General features: G+C 39.9%; 1 protein-coding gene across 1 annotated transcript in view; it reads left to right on the top strand.

Annotated features, from left to right (window-relative positions):
- TMEM178B (transmembrane protein 178B) overlaps nucleotides 1–16,835 on the top strand; it is a 206,643-nt gene that overhangs the window by 37,064 nt on the left and 152,744 nt on the right. The window lies entirely within an intron of this gene.

Genomic DNA, 16,835 nt, shown 5'->3' with positions numbered 1-16,835 from the left:
ATCTCAAAACTGAGAAGGAATGTGGCCTTTGTCAGTTCCTTAACTGCTTTCCATACCTGCTGTTGTTTATTTCCCTCCACAGGGTATTTTGGGATTTAGCAGGGACAGCGTGCTAGAGCCAAGTGAAGTCATGTTTGGCTACAGCTGCTGGAGTAGATCCTTGCCCCTAAAGAGCAAAGAGAAGCAGTGGATGTACTTTAGGTCTTAAATTGTCCATTCTTTTCAGGCACAACTCTTGTTGCTAATATAGATGTTAATATTAACAAATCTCATGACTCTGTTTCCTGTGGCTTTCACAGGTGTGTTTGCTAGCATTCCACATTTGGAGTGTGTTGTAGTGAATTTGCCTGCTTTGAGATCCAGGTAGACTACTTAGTTGAATTTGGTTATCACAGTGGGACTTGCAGTAGGTACAGAGAAACTCTGGTGAGGCCAAGCCTTGAGACAGAGCCCGTGTACCTCTCCTACCTTGCCTGGGTCAAAGGCAAAACACTCAGATGATGACTGGGCACAAATCACAAAAGCCAAAATATTTTGTTCCCCAGACATTTGCTCCAGTCTAGACTGCTGATTGGGAGTGTTTTGAGTGACCTGACAAAATGTGTGTGAGTTTCTGGGGCAGTCAGAATTCTTTCACTATGTAATTTCCCCCCTTTTTGATGCTCTTTCTCTGTTGTCACAACTTTCTTACTGCTTAGATGCCTCCAGCTGCAGCTCACTGGCGTGGATCGACAAAATTGGGTGGTTTATAAGCTGACAAAAATATAGGCATCAGACTCTCAAATTGATATTTGACAAGGAAGAGGGCTGAGAGACTCAGTAGTGCTGCCTGTATGAAAAGACAGGCAGCCACCTTGAAGAGAGATTTTTCATCTTGCCAGGGAGCCACAGGGAGAGAAACCAGCCCAAGCTGCGTCCAGTCACCTGAACAGCACTCAGCCATACTCAGTTGTGTGCTAGATTTGTAATACAACATTTCAGTTGCCTGTGGTCTGTGAACCATTCTATTTAGAGCTTTAATTCCCAGAAGATAGGATTTTTATTTTGACTGTATGGTTGATGGTTACTTAAATACAGAGAGTTATGCTTGGGAAGGAATGCTAGTTGTGCCAGAGACTAGGTATTGGAAATGGAGAGTAATGCAGAAGGGGAAAACCTTAGTGATGTTGCATTTTTCTTTTCTCCTAAACAAAATGCTTTGATCTCCAGATGAAGAAACTAGCACGACAGTTCATGTTAATTGATACCACTCAATCACCAATCCACTTGGCTTCTGCAAAGAACATTAGTTCAGCAGCACTGGCAGAGCATCAATGGAAGTTAATTTTAATGGTAATTCAGAGCTTGGCTTATTTCTCTTTTAAAAGCTTTTTGTACATGAAATAAATTTTTATTGCTAATTCATTTCATTATCATCTTGTGTGGGTTCATGCTAAATAGTGCAGTTCACTCTTCCTTTTCTGGAATAGGGTGAAGCTACTGTCCCTCCCCAAATATTCATGAGTTGTGATTGTTGTTTGTAGCTCAGAGAGGTGAAATTCAGGGTTAAGGGACCAAAGGTTAAACCAATGAAAGGCATATTTTTTTAATATTGAAACAAGCTGCAGTTCTTCCAACCAGGTAATTCATGACACAGGAGTCTGGGCCTGCTTGCCGAGACACGTTATGGACTCTGGCAGGACAGTGCTTCCACTTTTCTTCTGTCTGATGGGAGCAGCATAGCCCTAAGCCTAATGAGAGGTACTGTCAGAACCTTCCATCATGCTTTTTAGTGATATGGCAGAGCAATACAGTTCATAATACCTGACTGCATCCCTGATGCAGCACAGCTGCAGGCATGCACTGTGCTGCAGGTATGATGGTACCCATTTCCAACAAGGCATTTGAGTGATTATCCCTGTCCTTTCTAACTCTGGGCTGAGGATCCAGCAGACACCAGCACCTTCCAGGCAGAGATAAGTAACTGGCTATATCTAGCATAGCTTAAAAATTATTTTAAAATCTCTTCATAAATATTATCCTGGTAGGAGTATCTGTGGTGATATGAGTCTGCTTTTCTCCTGTTAGAAGTGAGACTGGCATCCTGCAACTACTGTGCACATTGTATTTCTCAGATTCACTTTATAGGATTAGGAAGAATAGCTGAGGGGAAATCATGCTCAGCTTCATGTCCAGGTCAGCATATTTGGAGAAGCTGCAGAGCTGTCCAGCGCTGAAGCGATTCAAGCGCTGTATTATTGCCACGGGTCATGTGCAACTGTTTGAAGTAAACCTCTTTACTGCTTTTGTACTTCATGGCATGGCATCAGGCTCCAGAATGATCAAAGCCTCAGGCTTAAATTATCCTAATTAGGCAAAATCAGAGGAGCATGAGTTGAGGCTTAAAGGTTGCCACAGAGGCAGTGTGCAGCTTACATTACTATGTCCTACTTCCTTGTGGGACCTCAAGAGTATACATGTTTTTTACTTCCTTTTGGAGTACAAGATTCTGAGTCTTTTAAATGACCAGGACTATTTCAGAGTCTGTTTTTTTTTGCTCTGGTATAATATGAATAATAAAATTGCAGGCTTGGTCTTAAGTAACAACTCTTGTGGGTGAGGTGTACAGTTTGAGCATCATTAGATCATTCCACTTTATTTCTTTTCTTGGATTTTGAATATTAGTAGTATATCTAGCTATGATTTTTTTATTTTTCAAGTACATCTTTCTACCCTAGTACAAAATCAGCTTGTACTGTGATATTGTACTTTGATATTGGGTGTGATATTGCAGAAGCACTAGAATTTTTCATCAAAGGGTGAATAAATTTGGTCTGGAACACTATTGGTTTCACAATCACACAGTGCCTGGACTTATGGGAACCCAGTCCAAGAATGAAGTTCCTAGTCATTGTCCCAACACTGCTGGATTGCAATAAATGCCACCAAGTCTGTAGGAAATATAAACAGAGAAACAAGGTATTTTCTTTTGCTCCCTCCTTTTAAAGACAACCTAAGTGTTCTTAAATATCATGGTCTATATGTCAAGAATACTTAATATTTGTCTTTAAAGTAAGTTATTGTCATGAAATTTCATAGTAAAATCTTTTATTCCATAGTTGAAAGTCTATAGAGTAACAGATGAATATTGGTATTTTTCATTTCTTAGAACAACTTGGTTATTTTCCAGTAGGAAAGATTTTTTGCTGGAATGGGGAAATAATAGCTGGAAATTTCTGTTTTCTGCCATTCTCTGCAATTCTAGACCACTTGCTTTCATTTTGGAAAGATGCTTCTTAAATCTCAGGGAAATATTAAAGCTCTGGAACTAGATGAGTTTGAAGACAGATTGGATGTGGCTTTGAGCAACCTGATCCAAGTGAAAGGTGTCCCTGCCTGTGGCAAGGGGATTAGAATTGAGCGTCCTTTAGGGTCCTTTCCAACCCAACCTATTCTGTGATTCTGTATTTCCCAAGTAGCTTTTCTTTAGTCCATTATGAAGTGTCAAGATCCAATTTTGTCTTTGTGTGTGCTCCTGGCAAAGGCTTCTTTTGTGTGGATGAAGTTGCATTCCTGCACATTTGAAAGCTGTTCACTTACTGATATTCCAGGATTGGAGTATTTTACTTGAACTGTGTCCATGTACTAAGAATGGTTCTCCACATATCCTGCATCTGCTGTGGCTACATTCAGAAAAGCTGTTTAATCCTTAAAGTGTAAAATCCACTGCATTTGCAAATGTGTTATACAAACATTTATGATAATGGTATCAATTTCAGAAATTGGACTATTTTTTGGGGATATTTTATTTCTCACTCCTTTTAGAGCTCTGTGCTGCTAGCTCCTTTTCCCTTTGCTTTATGCCTGTTGCCCACTTGTGTAGCTACAAGCATAAACTCTGTAACCCCTACTGTTAATCATCTAAAATTGGATATTCTTTTCTCTAGGCATGATCAGGCTGGTCAGTTGCCTGAGGAGGACACAAGTGTCATCTTCAGCTGATTCCAGTCATGTCCAGTGCCAGACTTGGGTGTTGTGTTTGGGCTATTGACTGTGCTGCCAGTGATTCTGGCTCTTGGACACCCTTACTGTATTTCTACTGCAGTATGAGATGGGCATTTTGCTTCTCCTTCCTACGTCTCCTGGTCCTGGGGGTGCCTTCTGAATCTCAGCCTTGTGCATGCCACCTTAATATCTTGTTGTCTTTAAGTTAGGCTCTACTTAGAAATATTTTTGATGGAACTGATTTGCATGTACAACTCACTGAGCTTGTACTGCAGTGTCTTCCAGGTGCTGCATTTGCCTCTTACCCTGGTGGGTGGAATCTCTGGGCAAGATCAGCTTGCAGCTATATGTCTTTATTATGATTTTTGTCACAATTGCTGTAATTAAACCTGATATAGCAGAACCCTAGGAGGTAAGAATAATAAGATAATGGCATATTTTCTTAAAGGTCTGGATGTTTTCCAATTAATATGTTTTCTGTTAGGTTGGCATGTCGCCTCCATCCTTTTCATCAGTGTGGCTGATGATCCAGTGGAGGCATGTTTAGAATCATCCTGCATCTCCTTCACCTCATCCTATACTCAATGAACTGAAGCCTTGCACTCTTTTGGGAAGACTAGTACATAAATTAATGCTGGGTAGCAATACTGTATTTTATTAAATAGTTCCAGATATTGTAGAGAAACAGACTGTGCAAGGTAGTTTTAGAGTAGTAACTAAAATGGGAAGTGAAGCATTCATGGAATATAACACATATACTAACACCTGGATTTAGAATTAATTGTACAGATAAAATGTATCCAGAAGCACATAGGATGCTGAATCATGGAGTTTTTAATTTTTATAATCAAGCCTTGCAATTCGAGTCTTATCTTTACATATATACAAAATCATCTATATGAGCAGTGGAAGTGCTAAACAGGATCAGCAAAAAGTCTTTCAGGGCACAGATTCTGTTCACTGCAATTGTACAGTGAATTCAGTGTACACTCAATGTGTCCCATTGGATGTTATCAGAGGCTACTGAGACACAAGCCTTTATTAAAATTCAGATGAGGAGTATAGAGTAAAAAAGTAAATCCTGAGCTGGCAGTGTCTGAATAAATGCCTGTTTCCATAATCCCTTCTCTCTGCATCTGAATTTCACCAGTGTGGTGTTAAAGGCCTTCCAAGGTGCTTGGAAGAGAGCTCTTCTTTGGTCCCATGTATGCTGAGGGATCTTCTGGGATATGGTTGCCTGTTCCTCTGCCAGGATGAGGATCATAAAGCAGGTTCTTGAGTTGTAAAGGGCTGAATTACACCTCAGGCTATAAACCCCAGTGGGGTTCTGCTGCCCTTTTAGGCACAGGGATGGTGGGATGCACTGGGTGGTGACAAAGATGTTCAGATTTGCAGTGCTCACCTTTCAGACAATGCTTATTGCTGCCATCCACGGAGTTCTATTATATAATGCTGCTCAGTGAACTTTGAATCATGTCTTTCCTTCTATACAACTTTCTTGACAGGCAGCAGAAATATTTAGTCCAGCTTGTCCTGGTCAGAACATCTTACATTGCAGTGAGTAGGAGACCTTCACACTGTAAGCCTCTGATTTGATTTGACATTTCAGATGGGAAGGTGCAAGAAGTGGTAGATGACATTTATTGGAAGACAAGAGGATGTTATAGGCAAGGGAACATCATGTCACAATACCCTCCCAAAGGAAATTCCAATATGTGCTGACCCAGCAGTAAGATGGGATGAGAAATTCTCATCCCACATTTTAATACATTTAAATATACACCAGCTCTGGGTCTAAGCTAGGGTCACATGATTTTATAACAATCTAACTTTATTTGGTGTGGGGAAAAAATAATAGATGCTTTTAGATCTATAGGGGTTTTCCCTACTCTGTTCTGCTGCCCTGTTCCATAAGTTGGGCTGGCTTCTGCCATTTTTAATTTCTGCATTAAAGTACATCATATGCATGTCTTAAGAGAAATACAATGAATCTGAGCTAAAGTGCTTGGATACTAAATACCTTTGAGACTTGACTAGAATAACTTAATTCCTTGTTCAAGATCATGCTGGCAACAGGTCATCTCACTGTTAACTTTCCCATAGCTGGAGCTATTGGCATACTCTGATCCTTCCAGATGTGTACTGGGAATAAACAAAGGGAAGGTTGGGACTGAAGAGAAGTTGGTCCCTTCTCAGTTTCTGGTTCCCTCTATCCTCTTTCAAGGGCATTTATCCTTCCAGTGTTTTTATCTGCTGTGAAACGTGTTGCTGTTTGGTACAGAGCATCTGCAGCAACGCTGAGATTCTAGCCCAAAGTTGTTGACTGAAGTACTTTTGAGTGCAGCAAGACCTTGATGCACCGGAAATGAATTACTGTAGTGTTTGTGGAGAGGTGCTCAATGCCCAAGCCTTCTGTACACAAGGGCGTATGATGGTATTGCAAAACTCATTACTGGATAAGTAAGGGCACAGTCCAGTCAACTGGAAAAATATTTTTTGATCACATCCACCAACGTTTTCTATTTCAAATGCTTCTTCAAGAATAATTTCCTTCTGGCAGGAGAAACCACTTATGACTTCAAACAGCTGTGGAGAGATTAACAATATCTGTCATTTGTAGGCTTTAGAATGACCAAATTGTGCTTTTGCTCATATTGGATTTCACAGTACAGTTGTCTGATCTTCTTATCACCATCTTTATCTTCCTTTTCTTTTCCTTCTAGTGGTCTTTCAGTTTGTTTGACTATTCAAGGACACCTTTTAAAATATCTACATAATGTTGAATTTCTCAAGGCCTTTATTTGATTGAAGCCCTCATGTACAATAGGAAGTCCAGTTACAGTAGTGCAGCAAACAGCCTTGTGAGGGAAAGGCAGTGAGCTGTGCAGTCTTTTGTCCCTCTGAATGTGTACTTCTTTACAAAGGAAGATGAAGTATCTTTGCAATTTAGTCATGGCAGCTCACAAGTTAATAATTTGAGCAAGGACAGTCCAGGGAATGACTGCACAAGGAAAGAGCATGGCCAAACCTGAAGCTGTTCCTCACTTCAGAGAGACATTATATAAATGCCTGTATAATTTAATGGTCTCTACTCACCAGGAAAAAATCCTCAATGTTTATTTCAAGGTAGTTTTTTGTGGCTTTTGTCATCAGACTCTATGATCCAAGTAGTTATTCAGTTGGTAGAGTTTGAGGCAAGAGACATTATGGACTTGCCGGGAGAAACTCTGCTCACTTAGGAATGATCTCATCTGTTAGCTTTGCTTTGCACTTACATTTAATACCTGCAGGGGATCTTTGTCTCAGAAATACTTTATGTATGAACTGGTGTCTTGAAAATATCTTTATACCAATCACAGTACCCTATTTTTTGTCTTGAAATAACTAGAATAAGGACAGCATAAAAAAAAAAAAATTAATCTTAGAGAATCTAGAGTATAAGGATGTATTTAAAATAGTATCTTTCTACCAAAGAGAGAATAGGTTGAAAGTCTTCTGTTTGCACAGTTTTAAAGTCTCAGCAGAGTCCTTGATGGATGGAGGTAGTCTGTTTCATCAGCACAGGATGTAGAAAGAACAGTTTATGGGAATAGCAGTGTGTCTTTCTGGTATATCCATGCTGTAGTCTACTCATAGAGGAAAAAGCCCAGCCTAGTTGCAAAGCTGTTGTTGGAATTCTTTCTCACCTATTTCTTTGATAGGCTAGTTTTCTGCTGGTATTTCTGCTTTTGTAACTGAGATAATTTCAAATGCTGTGGTTTCTCCTAGTTACCTTTAATTTAAAATGTGCAAAATGGGATCTATGCTAAGAGGGGCACCTTTCCCAAATTTAAAGCAAGCCAAATCACCTTTATATATAACGTAGTTAGAAAAATGCATCTTAATTTCAACTTATAAACAAAATACCTCTTGACCAAAAGGGAAAAAATTGTCTCCTTAGTTTAGTTCTATAAATCTCTACCATATGACTATTGTCACAAACTTTCTGCTTCTTTCTCATTTCTCTTCATCACAACTTATTATGTTCCAGTTAAGGTTGTGAAACTCTGCCTGCCACCCCCACACTTAGTTGCAGGACAAAACCTACATGAAAATGATATCATAAAGGTGTTGCATAGCTCGTATAAATACTTTTTTTAGGTTTGTTTTTTTTTTTAGAGAGACTGCTCTATGCAAGCACAAGACCTCCTGTAAGTGGGTTCTTCTGGGAGATTTGTCTGGGTTAGGTCTCAGCCTTATTTCCTCAATGCTGCATGCAAGCATCTCAATGATTCTGTCATGTTGTGATTTCTGCTGCTTAAACATGAGGTTGAAGTGCTACAAGGAAGCTAAATGCTTTCTCCAGCTCAGCTATTTGGGTGCTTGCTGTAAACTAACAGGGGATACAGAGAAGAGCTTCTGTTCCTCTCACTTTAAGGAGGGGACTGAATGTGTCTAGAAAGCCACATTTACATTGCAAGGCAGCATGCAAAAGAGCTTTCCAAGGCAGAGAGATAGGCACCTCAGACTTCACTGCATGTGATCACAGATACTCAGCAGGATGAGTGATATCAGTGGATCCACCCTTATTTTGTTCTTGGCCATCTGGAACCCTGCTTCTTAGACATCCATTTGAAATAGGTTTTGAAGTTGGTTGATGAAACACTGAGCTCCATGGGAGCATCTTATTATGAGAATCATAGGGTGTACATTGATATAAAGAAACCTGTCCATGGAATAGCTTTTGCTGTGCTTTTTCTTTGGCTTGACAGCAGTGCTGAGATATTGCTTTGTTCCATGAGCTATTGGGTCATCAGTGAGTTTTTACTGGTAATTGCTGTCTCACTGACTTTTTATTGATCATTTAATTTCTGCCTCCAAACATGTGGGAGCAAATATTTTTCAGTCCTTTTAACCTCCTTAACTTTTCATTTGTGCTCTGCCTCCCTCTCCCCTGTGGCCAGCCCAAAGCAAATAGGTGGACAAAAAGATTAATAGAAGCAAGGAGATGCCTTCCTCCTCTCAAGTGCCCTGTGGCTTGGAGACTGTTATTAATAGCTGAAGTAAAAAAGTGTTTCATAACCCTCTTCTTGCTCCTGCTTCCTTGCCAGCCCCCTTTCCTTGGTCCCTGGAGAGAAAGTGTGAGCTCATCACTTTCCAATGCAAATTCAGCTTTTGGTCTCATACTTGGATTCTTTTCTTATCATGGGTGGAATATTTATCTTCTGCCAGCTGGTGGCTTTAAGCAAGCTGCTATTTGCTGGGCTATCCAGAGACCATGTGAGGAACAGGCCTGGCAAAAGCTGCTCGAGCACTTTATTTTTCTCTACTCTGAAAATGTTGCTGTCTGCTCAATATGTGTGCACATGTCTTCTGCACCTCTGTCTTTGCTCACACAGTGGTTGAAAAGAAAATTTAGACATTTTGGTGTGGAATCAGAAATTGAAATGTAGGTGTAACTGTCTGAAATCTGTGGAAGTTGCTCTGTGGAATCTGGTCACATAAAGCCCACGCACAACAAAGCTGTTGTGTGTCTGGAGATTCATTATCTTCAGGGATGGCTTCCTTTTCATGTGGGCACTGGATCTGATGTTTTCTATATCTCTAGAGATCTGGTGGGTCAGTGCTGAAAGGGAGCTGGCAGAGCTTGCCAGATGGCCTGGTAAGAATGGGAATGGCACAATGTTATCTATTACCCCATTTCTGTATGGATAGTACAGTATGGTGGATCCTTTCAACCATCCCCCCTTGCTAAATTTTTACAAGACTGCTTTACCAGCTGAGCATTGCCTAACAAGTTTGACTAAGCTGGAGGGTCTGAGAGAGTCTGTATTTGGAAGTTAAGGGAGATGAGCTGTAGAAGAAAAATGGAAGGAAAAAAGAGCATCGCAGTTCTGCTTCTCACTCTGGAAAAATGTTTGCTCTCTTTCCTAGTGAAAATCTTTAAGCTGTTCATTCTGTTAATGCATTTTCTGGGCATGAGCCATTTTGTGGACAAAATATTTATTTTATGTCTCATCCTTTCAGTTGCTCTCTACTCAGTGGATACAGGCAAGCTTCTCCTTCAGGTAAAACAGAGGATGCTGCTACCTTGAGTATGTTTTCCTGAAGTTCTGTGTTCATTGCATTTTTTGGTGGTCAGTAAAGGCATCTACATATAAAAAGCAAGCTGAAATAAGATTGTATATTGAAACATCCACTTAATAGTCACTGGCAGCCTAACAGGCTGCAGACTTTCTGCATTTTACCCCAGAGGAGGGAGTCTATAGGTGTATAATGTGCTTGTAAGTACATTTATAGTTACACTTAAGTACAGTTAGGAAATTTTTTTATTTTCATGTGGATAATTGTTTCTGAAGTGAAAAGCATGCAAGGGGACAGAACCACTTGTGAAAATTTAATGCTGCTGGTGGTTTCAGTTGAAAAAAAATTGATGAAATTTAGAAAAATGTTGTAAAATTTTCAGAGTGTTTTTCAGACTTTCAATTGAAATACAGTTTTAAAGTTATTCTTTAAAGGCATCAAATTAAGTTACAGATTAATACAGTTTTGCGGCTGTACGGAACTTCTCTGGTGACCTGAAGCTTTGGCTGGTTTTTTTCCCTTGTGTGATATGACGGGGTTGAATTTAAAAGAAACAATTTGTGCTTAGGACTTAATGTTCACCTTGTGTTTTCAAGGAGAGGATGTTACTTCAAACTGGCCCAGCTCCTGTACCATTAGTTGCATTTCCATTATCACATCTTCTGATTTAACTTTATTTATGAAGAATCTAATGGGCATCACCTCACAGCACATTGTGTTCTGCACCATAGCATGGTAACTAGACATGATCAGGTGGTCATTTCCAGAAGTGCTCTCCTGATCCATGTCACTTGTTCCCATAGGCATGTTCATTGTCTCTCCCAATATGTGGCTCTTGTGTCTGTCTGCAAATGGGACAGGGCACTGCATCAGATCCCTCTTTGATTTACTCAGATATCCAGGAGGTGGGCAGAACCTGACTGTGCACCTCTGTCCACATGCAGGGGAGGCAGCTAGGGGCTAGCAACTGAGTCTGAAACCAACAGACAGAAACTCCAGCTCATCAACTGAAGGGAGGCATCTGCCCAGTTCCTTGGCAGCTCACAGCAAGCAGCAATGAGCACCAGGAGTTGTTTCACTTTATCTAGGGCAAGTAGCAACAAGTCCTACTGGCAGATTAAGCTGAACCTCAGTGCAGGATGATGCCAGAGCCTGTTAGGAAGAAACATCTCTTGTTCTAATAGTTTGGCCCATGCTGCAACTGAAAATCTATGTTGAGCTTCATTAATTAGAACATTGGCTTCTATTTATGCATATAAGTTGATGAATATTCACCAAACATGTTGATTAAGGTGGTGATTCTTGCATGTTCTTCTTAGATTTTTAGCCCTTTACTCTGAGGTATTCTATTATTCGAAATATTAATGTGACACCAAGGGAATTTCTGATTAGGTAAAAGGGGTATTTGTCACTATCCTGGAAAAATCCCTTTGCCAGGATTTCTTCTGCTGGGAAGTAGAGAAGCCTCAGAAAAGAATAAAAACAATTATCTGATTGCTTCTCTCTGTCTTCTCTCTGTTTTGCTGTTTTGGAATGTGGTCTGGAGATTGTTTACCAACTGGTCAATGTTTGATTTGTTTAGTGTGAATTGTTTTTGTTTAATGACAAATCACCATCAGCTGTCAGACTCTGAGGAGTCAGTCAAGAGTTTTTCATTATTCATTCTTGTTAAGCCTTCTGTCTGTATCCTTTATCTTTCTTTAGTATAGTTTTAGTATAGCATTCTTTAATATAATATCATAAAATAATAAATCAGCCTTCTGAGAACATGGAGTCAGATTCCTCTTCTCTCACCTCATCCTGGGGACCCCTCACAAACTCAACAGGCATTCAGACATTGGAATAGGTGCTCAAGGATGTGCATCTCCATTCTTGGAGGTATTCAAAACTTGATTTGACAAGGCCCTGAGCAACATGAACTATCTTTGGATCTGATTTTAACTTTGAAGTTGTCCCTCTTTTGAGCAGGGCGTTGGGCTGGTTGACATCTAGAGAGCACTTTTAACACATGTAATTTTGCAGTTAATGTAGAAGAATAGTGTTCCTACATATTTGATATGAATCTATTTATAGATCTGGAAAAACTATGTAACCAGTACTTTCATGGTTAGTATTACTCCAGAAGTAATAAAATAATCCTGTTAAAGGTGTTGCAATATTTTTTAATAAGTATCTGATTTCATTACAAAAAGTCATCTGGAGTTCATTAACTAGTCAGCGTATCTGATTGCGTGATTGCAATCTGATTGCAGACTCTGATTGCGGTATGTCATAGCAGCTGGTCAAAGTAGAACTTAATTTCTCCTTCTATCCTCCTCCAAGGTTTAATTTGACCAGTTAATTCATGCTAAAGCTGCAAGTCTTGCCTATATTAAGGTACCTCCAGATGAGTTTTGATGACTCATAAGACATGATTAAAGTAACTGAGGGCAGCACATACATCTCAGGGTGATAATTCTGAAATGGCACCAGCCTGAATTGCCAGTGCTAATTTGAAGGATGCAAAAATGCTAACACAAATAAATAATGAACTTTTCCAGGTGAGAGAAGACTTATAAGAAAATGGTAGATATATATGCCGCATGGAATTGCTTTTTGTTACCAAATTTTGATCCTAATTATGATTGTAGCCTCTGGAAACCTAACTGAAATGTTATGCTAAGAAAAACAACCCACTGTGAACTTCCTGTGCTCTACAGATTTTCTGAAGATAATGTGAAACACTTAGAGGCTCAATGGCCAATCTACATCTCTTTGTTTGTTATGGAGATAGTCACCCAATGAGGGACCAGTAACCAAACCACGCAATTAAGGCAGTCTCTCATACTGGATGCAGTTTCTCAAAGTTAAGAGCAAATATATGTAGTGAGTGCAGTTTGCAAGCCAGGGGCTAAGATTTCTTTTGCTAGGAAATGTTTGTGTAGTAATTCTCAAATAGATTTGTGAAAATTAGAACTAGAACAAAGGGTGCATTTTGTGGATTTTTTTTGCTTCAAAACAGTTCATCCAGGGGTATCTGCAACACAGGAGAAGGAAAAGCTGCCTGGGGGTAGCAAAGGCTCAGAATATTCACACCAGTCTTTTCAGGGAAGCTCATAATATCAAAAGCTTTGACAGGAAATGTAGTAAAACAAATACTAGTTTTACAGCTGGATCCTTCTTAGAAACAATTATGCATACTATAAGAGAAGAATGGGTACCCCTGGTTCAGATCTCTGCATGTTACAGAATGCAAGGTGACTCTCAGTCCTAATTTGTGCAGTCTGGAATGGCTATACCATAGCTCATCCAGAGAGAGTGAGCGAGCTGCTGGCTCCCTGCATCTCAGTTTCCTGATTGCTCTAACCCAGGGACTGCTGCAAAGAATCTTAGTGTGGGAGAAATTTTTATCTCTGTCTGGAAGTCCTCTAGCTACTGAAGGTAACTTATTCACATTGGCATTGGGTTAATCTGTACTTAAACCTTTAAGGATGGTCCCACAATCTGCAGCCCTGAGAGCTGAGGTAGGGGGGAAGTGAGAAATATTCTAGTTCTCAAGACAGGAGAGGAATACTCAGATAACCCATGCAAATAAATCTGTGCCATCTTGGCCTTAATCTGAAGTGATATACTGTCACCCAACTGCTCTCACAGGTTACCAGTTTGATGAAAGGCCATGTCAAGGACTGCTTTCTTTTACCAGCTCTCAGATGGCTTGGTCTGTATTATGCATAATACTAAACCATGATCACACTGACACTGTAAATTCATGAAACTCAGCAACCACCTTTGCAGAAATCAAACTGACCAGGGCAAATGCCTCTGGGTGCTTCTGAGATCCACCATTTACAACAGAAATAACCAATACCTTGGTGGCATTTTGAATTTCCATTCTATTTTTTAAATTAACCATGGTAAAAACTGTTGCTTGGAGCAGTTTGAAAGAGTTTAAATATCATATTTAAGGGAGTGGTGGGGGCACAGTGATGAAGAAATACTGGTCTAGAAGTTCTGAAAAATTTTGTGTTGACCTACCAGACAAATACAGCCTGGACATCAGACTAGGACCTTAATTGATCTCAATCTTCTTCTGCTTAGAGTGGGATAATGGCTCAGTCATTCCCTGCATTACCAAACAGTTTGAGGCCTCTACTGGGATGGTGTTTACAACTCCAGTAATGCAGTGGTAGCTGAGCTAACATCAGGATGTTAGTTGGTAAAGTTCTGAAAATTGAATAGAAAAACATCAGTGTTTTTAGGCGGTACTTCTCCAGTGGCCTAGGTTAAAAGTTTTTCTCAGAATGGAGAGAAGAGGAAGTATTATATGCTAAGGTGATAGTAGGGAGCAATGATGAGCAGATATGAGAAGGAAGCTGAGCAGCTAAGTGAGTCAATAAGAGGAGGTGCATGTTTGATGCTGTGAATACTTAGCTGCTCAGGATGAAGCTATCTCGAGTTTCCTTATCTCCAATTTGTCATCTGACCACGGCAGGAACAGGGGGCTGCCAGCCACAGTTAACAGCTGCTGAATCCCCTGAGCATCTGTGCTTGTGATGATGGCATGGCAGAGGTTTGCTCCGCATGGTTCTAGTTGCATCCTTCTGCTGATCCTTTTCTTAGCACTCTATTGGAAAATGTCAGCTACTTTTCTTTAGAATTTTCAGCAAGTATTTCCCTTTGGTCAGAAAAATAAAGGATATACTGCCTCTGTCTCTGGAGCAGCTTTGTGGTGGTTTTTGTGTTTCTTGTGGCCATCTATAACTCTTGCTATGGTGGCTCCTAGCTAAAAAATAACCCACTCACTGCTTTGCTCTATAAATACTGTTCCCAATTATTGGAGCAAAGTGCAGAGCAAAGCTGCAGTTGCATTTGGTCTAAGTTTGTTCTGGAGGCTGAAAATGCTCCATAAATTAATTGCAGTTACCCTATTGAGGGTATGGAGGGGAAAGCTTGCTTTTCTTCCTATTCCAGAGACTGGATTGAGCATAGCTAGTAATTCTTCTGAAGGTAAAGATTTTGTAGCATTTTTCTGAGAAGGCTTTCCAGCAGAGCAGTAATTCTGATTCTTGCTGCTCTTGATGCTTTTGCTCTCATAGGGACCTCCAGGACTTGGATCTTTGGGCATCTTGAACATTGTTCTCTTCTGTGTGGAGCAACTAGGAAAATATCAGAAGTATGAAATCATCACTGCTTATAAACTTGCCCTTCTCCTAATTTTTATTTCCAGATCCAGGCAATTGAAGGCCTTTTTCTTAAGTTCAAAAGCTGATTGTCACTTCTAGTTTGATATATGCTGGTGAAGTTGCATTGACTCAGAAGAGTCATTGTCCTACACTTGGGTTTAATAAATGGTTCATGTTTAAATGCCAAGCAATCACAAGCATTGTCATTTTGGACCATGAAAATCTTGAGTTTCTCAGTAAGATACTGCCTTCTTCTGCTGGGTGGACACCATTGCTCCCTGGTGGAGCTGGCAGGACTTCAGTGCCCTCTGTGATCTGCCATGCCAAGTGCTCTACCATGTCCTGTTTGCCCACCCTGGTTGATAGTGGTCCCAAAGCTATTTTTGTATGTTGAAGTCTCATTAGAGCCATGGGGAAGGAAGTATAAGCCCCAAATTATGGATATGGTCAAGTGATGACCTGAATTCAGCCAATAATCTCTTTCTGCTTTAGGCTTTGGTGATGAAAGTGATATTGAACAGCTTGCTGCATTACCACCAGAAGTCTTTGCAGAATTAGATATCTGATGTACCTTACTAGAAATTAGCCTTTTTGGTTCCAGAAAAGCTGCAAATAGAACAGGAGTTGTTCTCCCTTCCTTCTGTAAGCTTTTATTTTGTATCTTGGCTCTGTGTCTCTTTCTACTATTCTATATAAATCTCTTGTTTGGGCAGGTATCTAATAACTTAAAGATTAATTTCTAGCAAATAAGCATTTGTTATTTTCTTGCTGATACTTCTAATCTATAAAAGCAACCTAGCAAAAGGGAATAGGAAAACCTATAAGAAGGCAAGGTTGTGATTTGGGGATTTTTTTAAAGCTCTTTGCACACTAGCTGTCTTTTTATTTAAATACTATTCTTAGTTTGAAACTTTAATTCTGGGCGTACATTTGGTGCCCAGATGGTGCAGACTCACACAGAAGCCCATCATGCTGTCAGGGCAGGCGGATACATATGTAAATATTTTGCCTTTTCCCCCTATAATATTTGGCTTTGTCTAATCTAATTGCTGTCAAAGGCAGAATGTGAAGAATACTCACAAGAAGCAAACAATGAGGACCTCAAATGTTTATACTGCACTAACTCTGGAAGATGCTGGTAGGCTGTGATGTAATTAATAACTTGTTTCGTGGGTTTTCTTCATGCTGTGAATTCATGGTCTATAATCTAAGTTCATGCCAGATAGTATCTTACAACCCTTAGTAGAAACCTGTGTTTGCAGTGGTTTAAAAGCATTTTTTACCCTGTGGAACTGTCAATATAAGGCTAATGGGTCTGCCTTTTCAGTTCAGGCTGGCAGTAAGAGTCCTCTACCTGCCTCCTTGTGTATAGCGCTCTTTATTATTTATATAATTCATTGCTTCATTTAATTTATTCTATTGAGTGCTTGTCTTAATGTATTTTTAATACATAAAAGCATTTCCAGCATAGCTGCTTCTCTGACTAGTGGTAGCTAGTAACAAACAGCATGGCCAACCACATTAAGGATACCTATTTAGGTATCAAAGGCCTGAGCCAAAATAACATAATGTTAGTGGGAAAATGACTTTGATGAGCTTTGACTCAGACAGCTTAGTGAGAAGGTC

Source organism: Ammospiza caudacuta, chromosome 5, assembly GCF_027887145.1.
Source record: "Ammospiza caudacuta isolate bAmmCau1 chromosome 5, bAmmCau1.pri, whole genome shotgun sequence".
Classification (NCBI taxonomy): domain Eukaryota; kingdom Metazoa; phylum Chordata; class Aves; order Passeriformes; family Passerellidae; genus Ammospiza; species Ammospiza caudacuta.
Note: the sequence above shows the minus strand (reverse complement) of the source record. Positions and strands in the feature narration are given on the sequence as shown.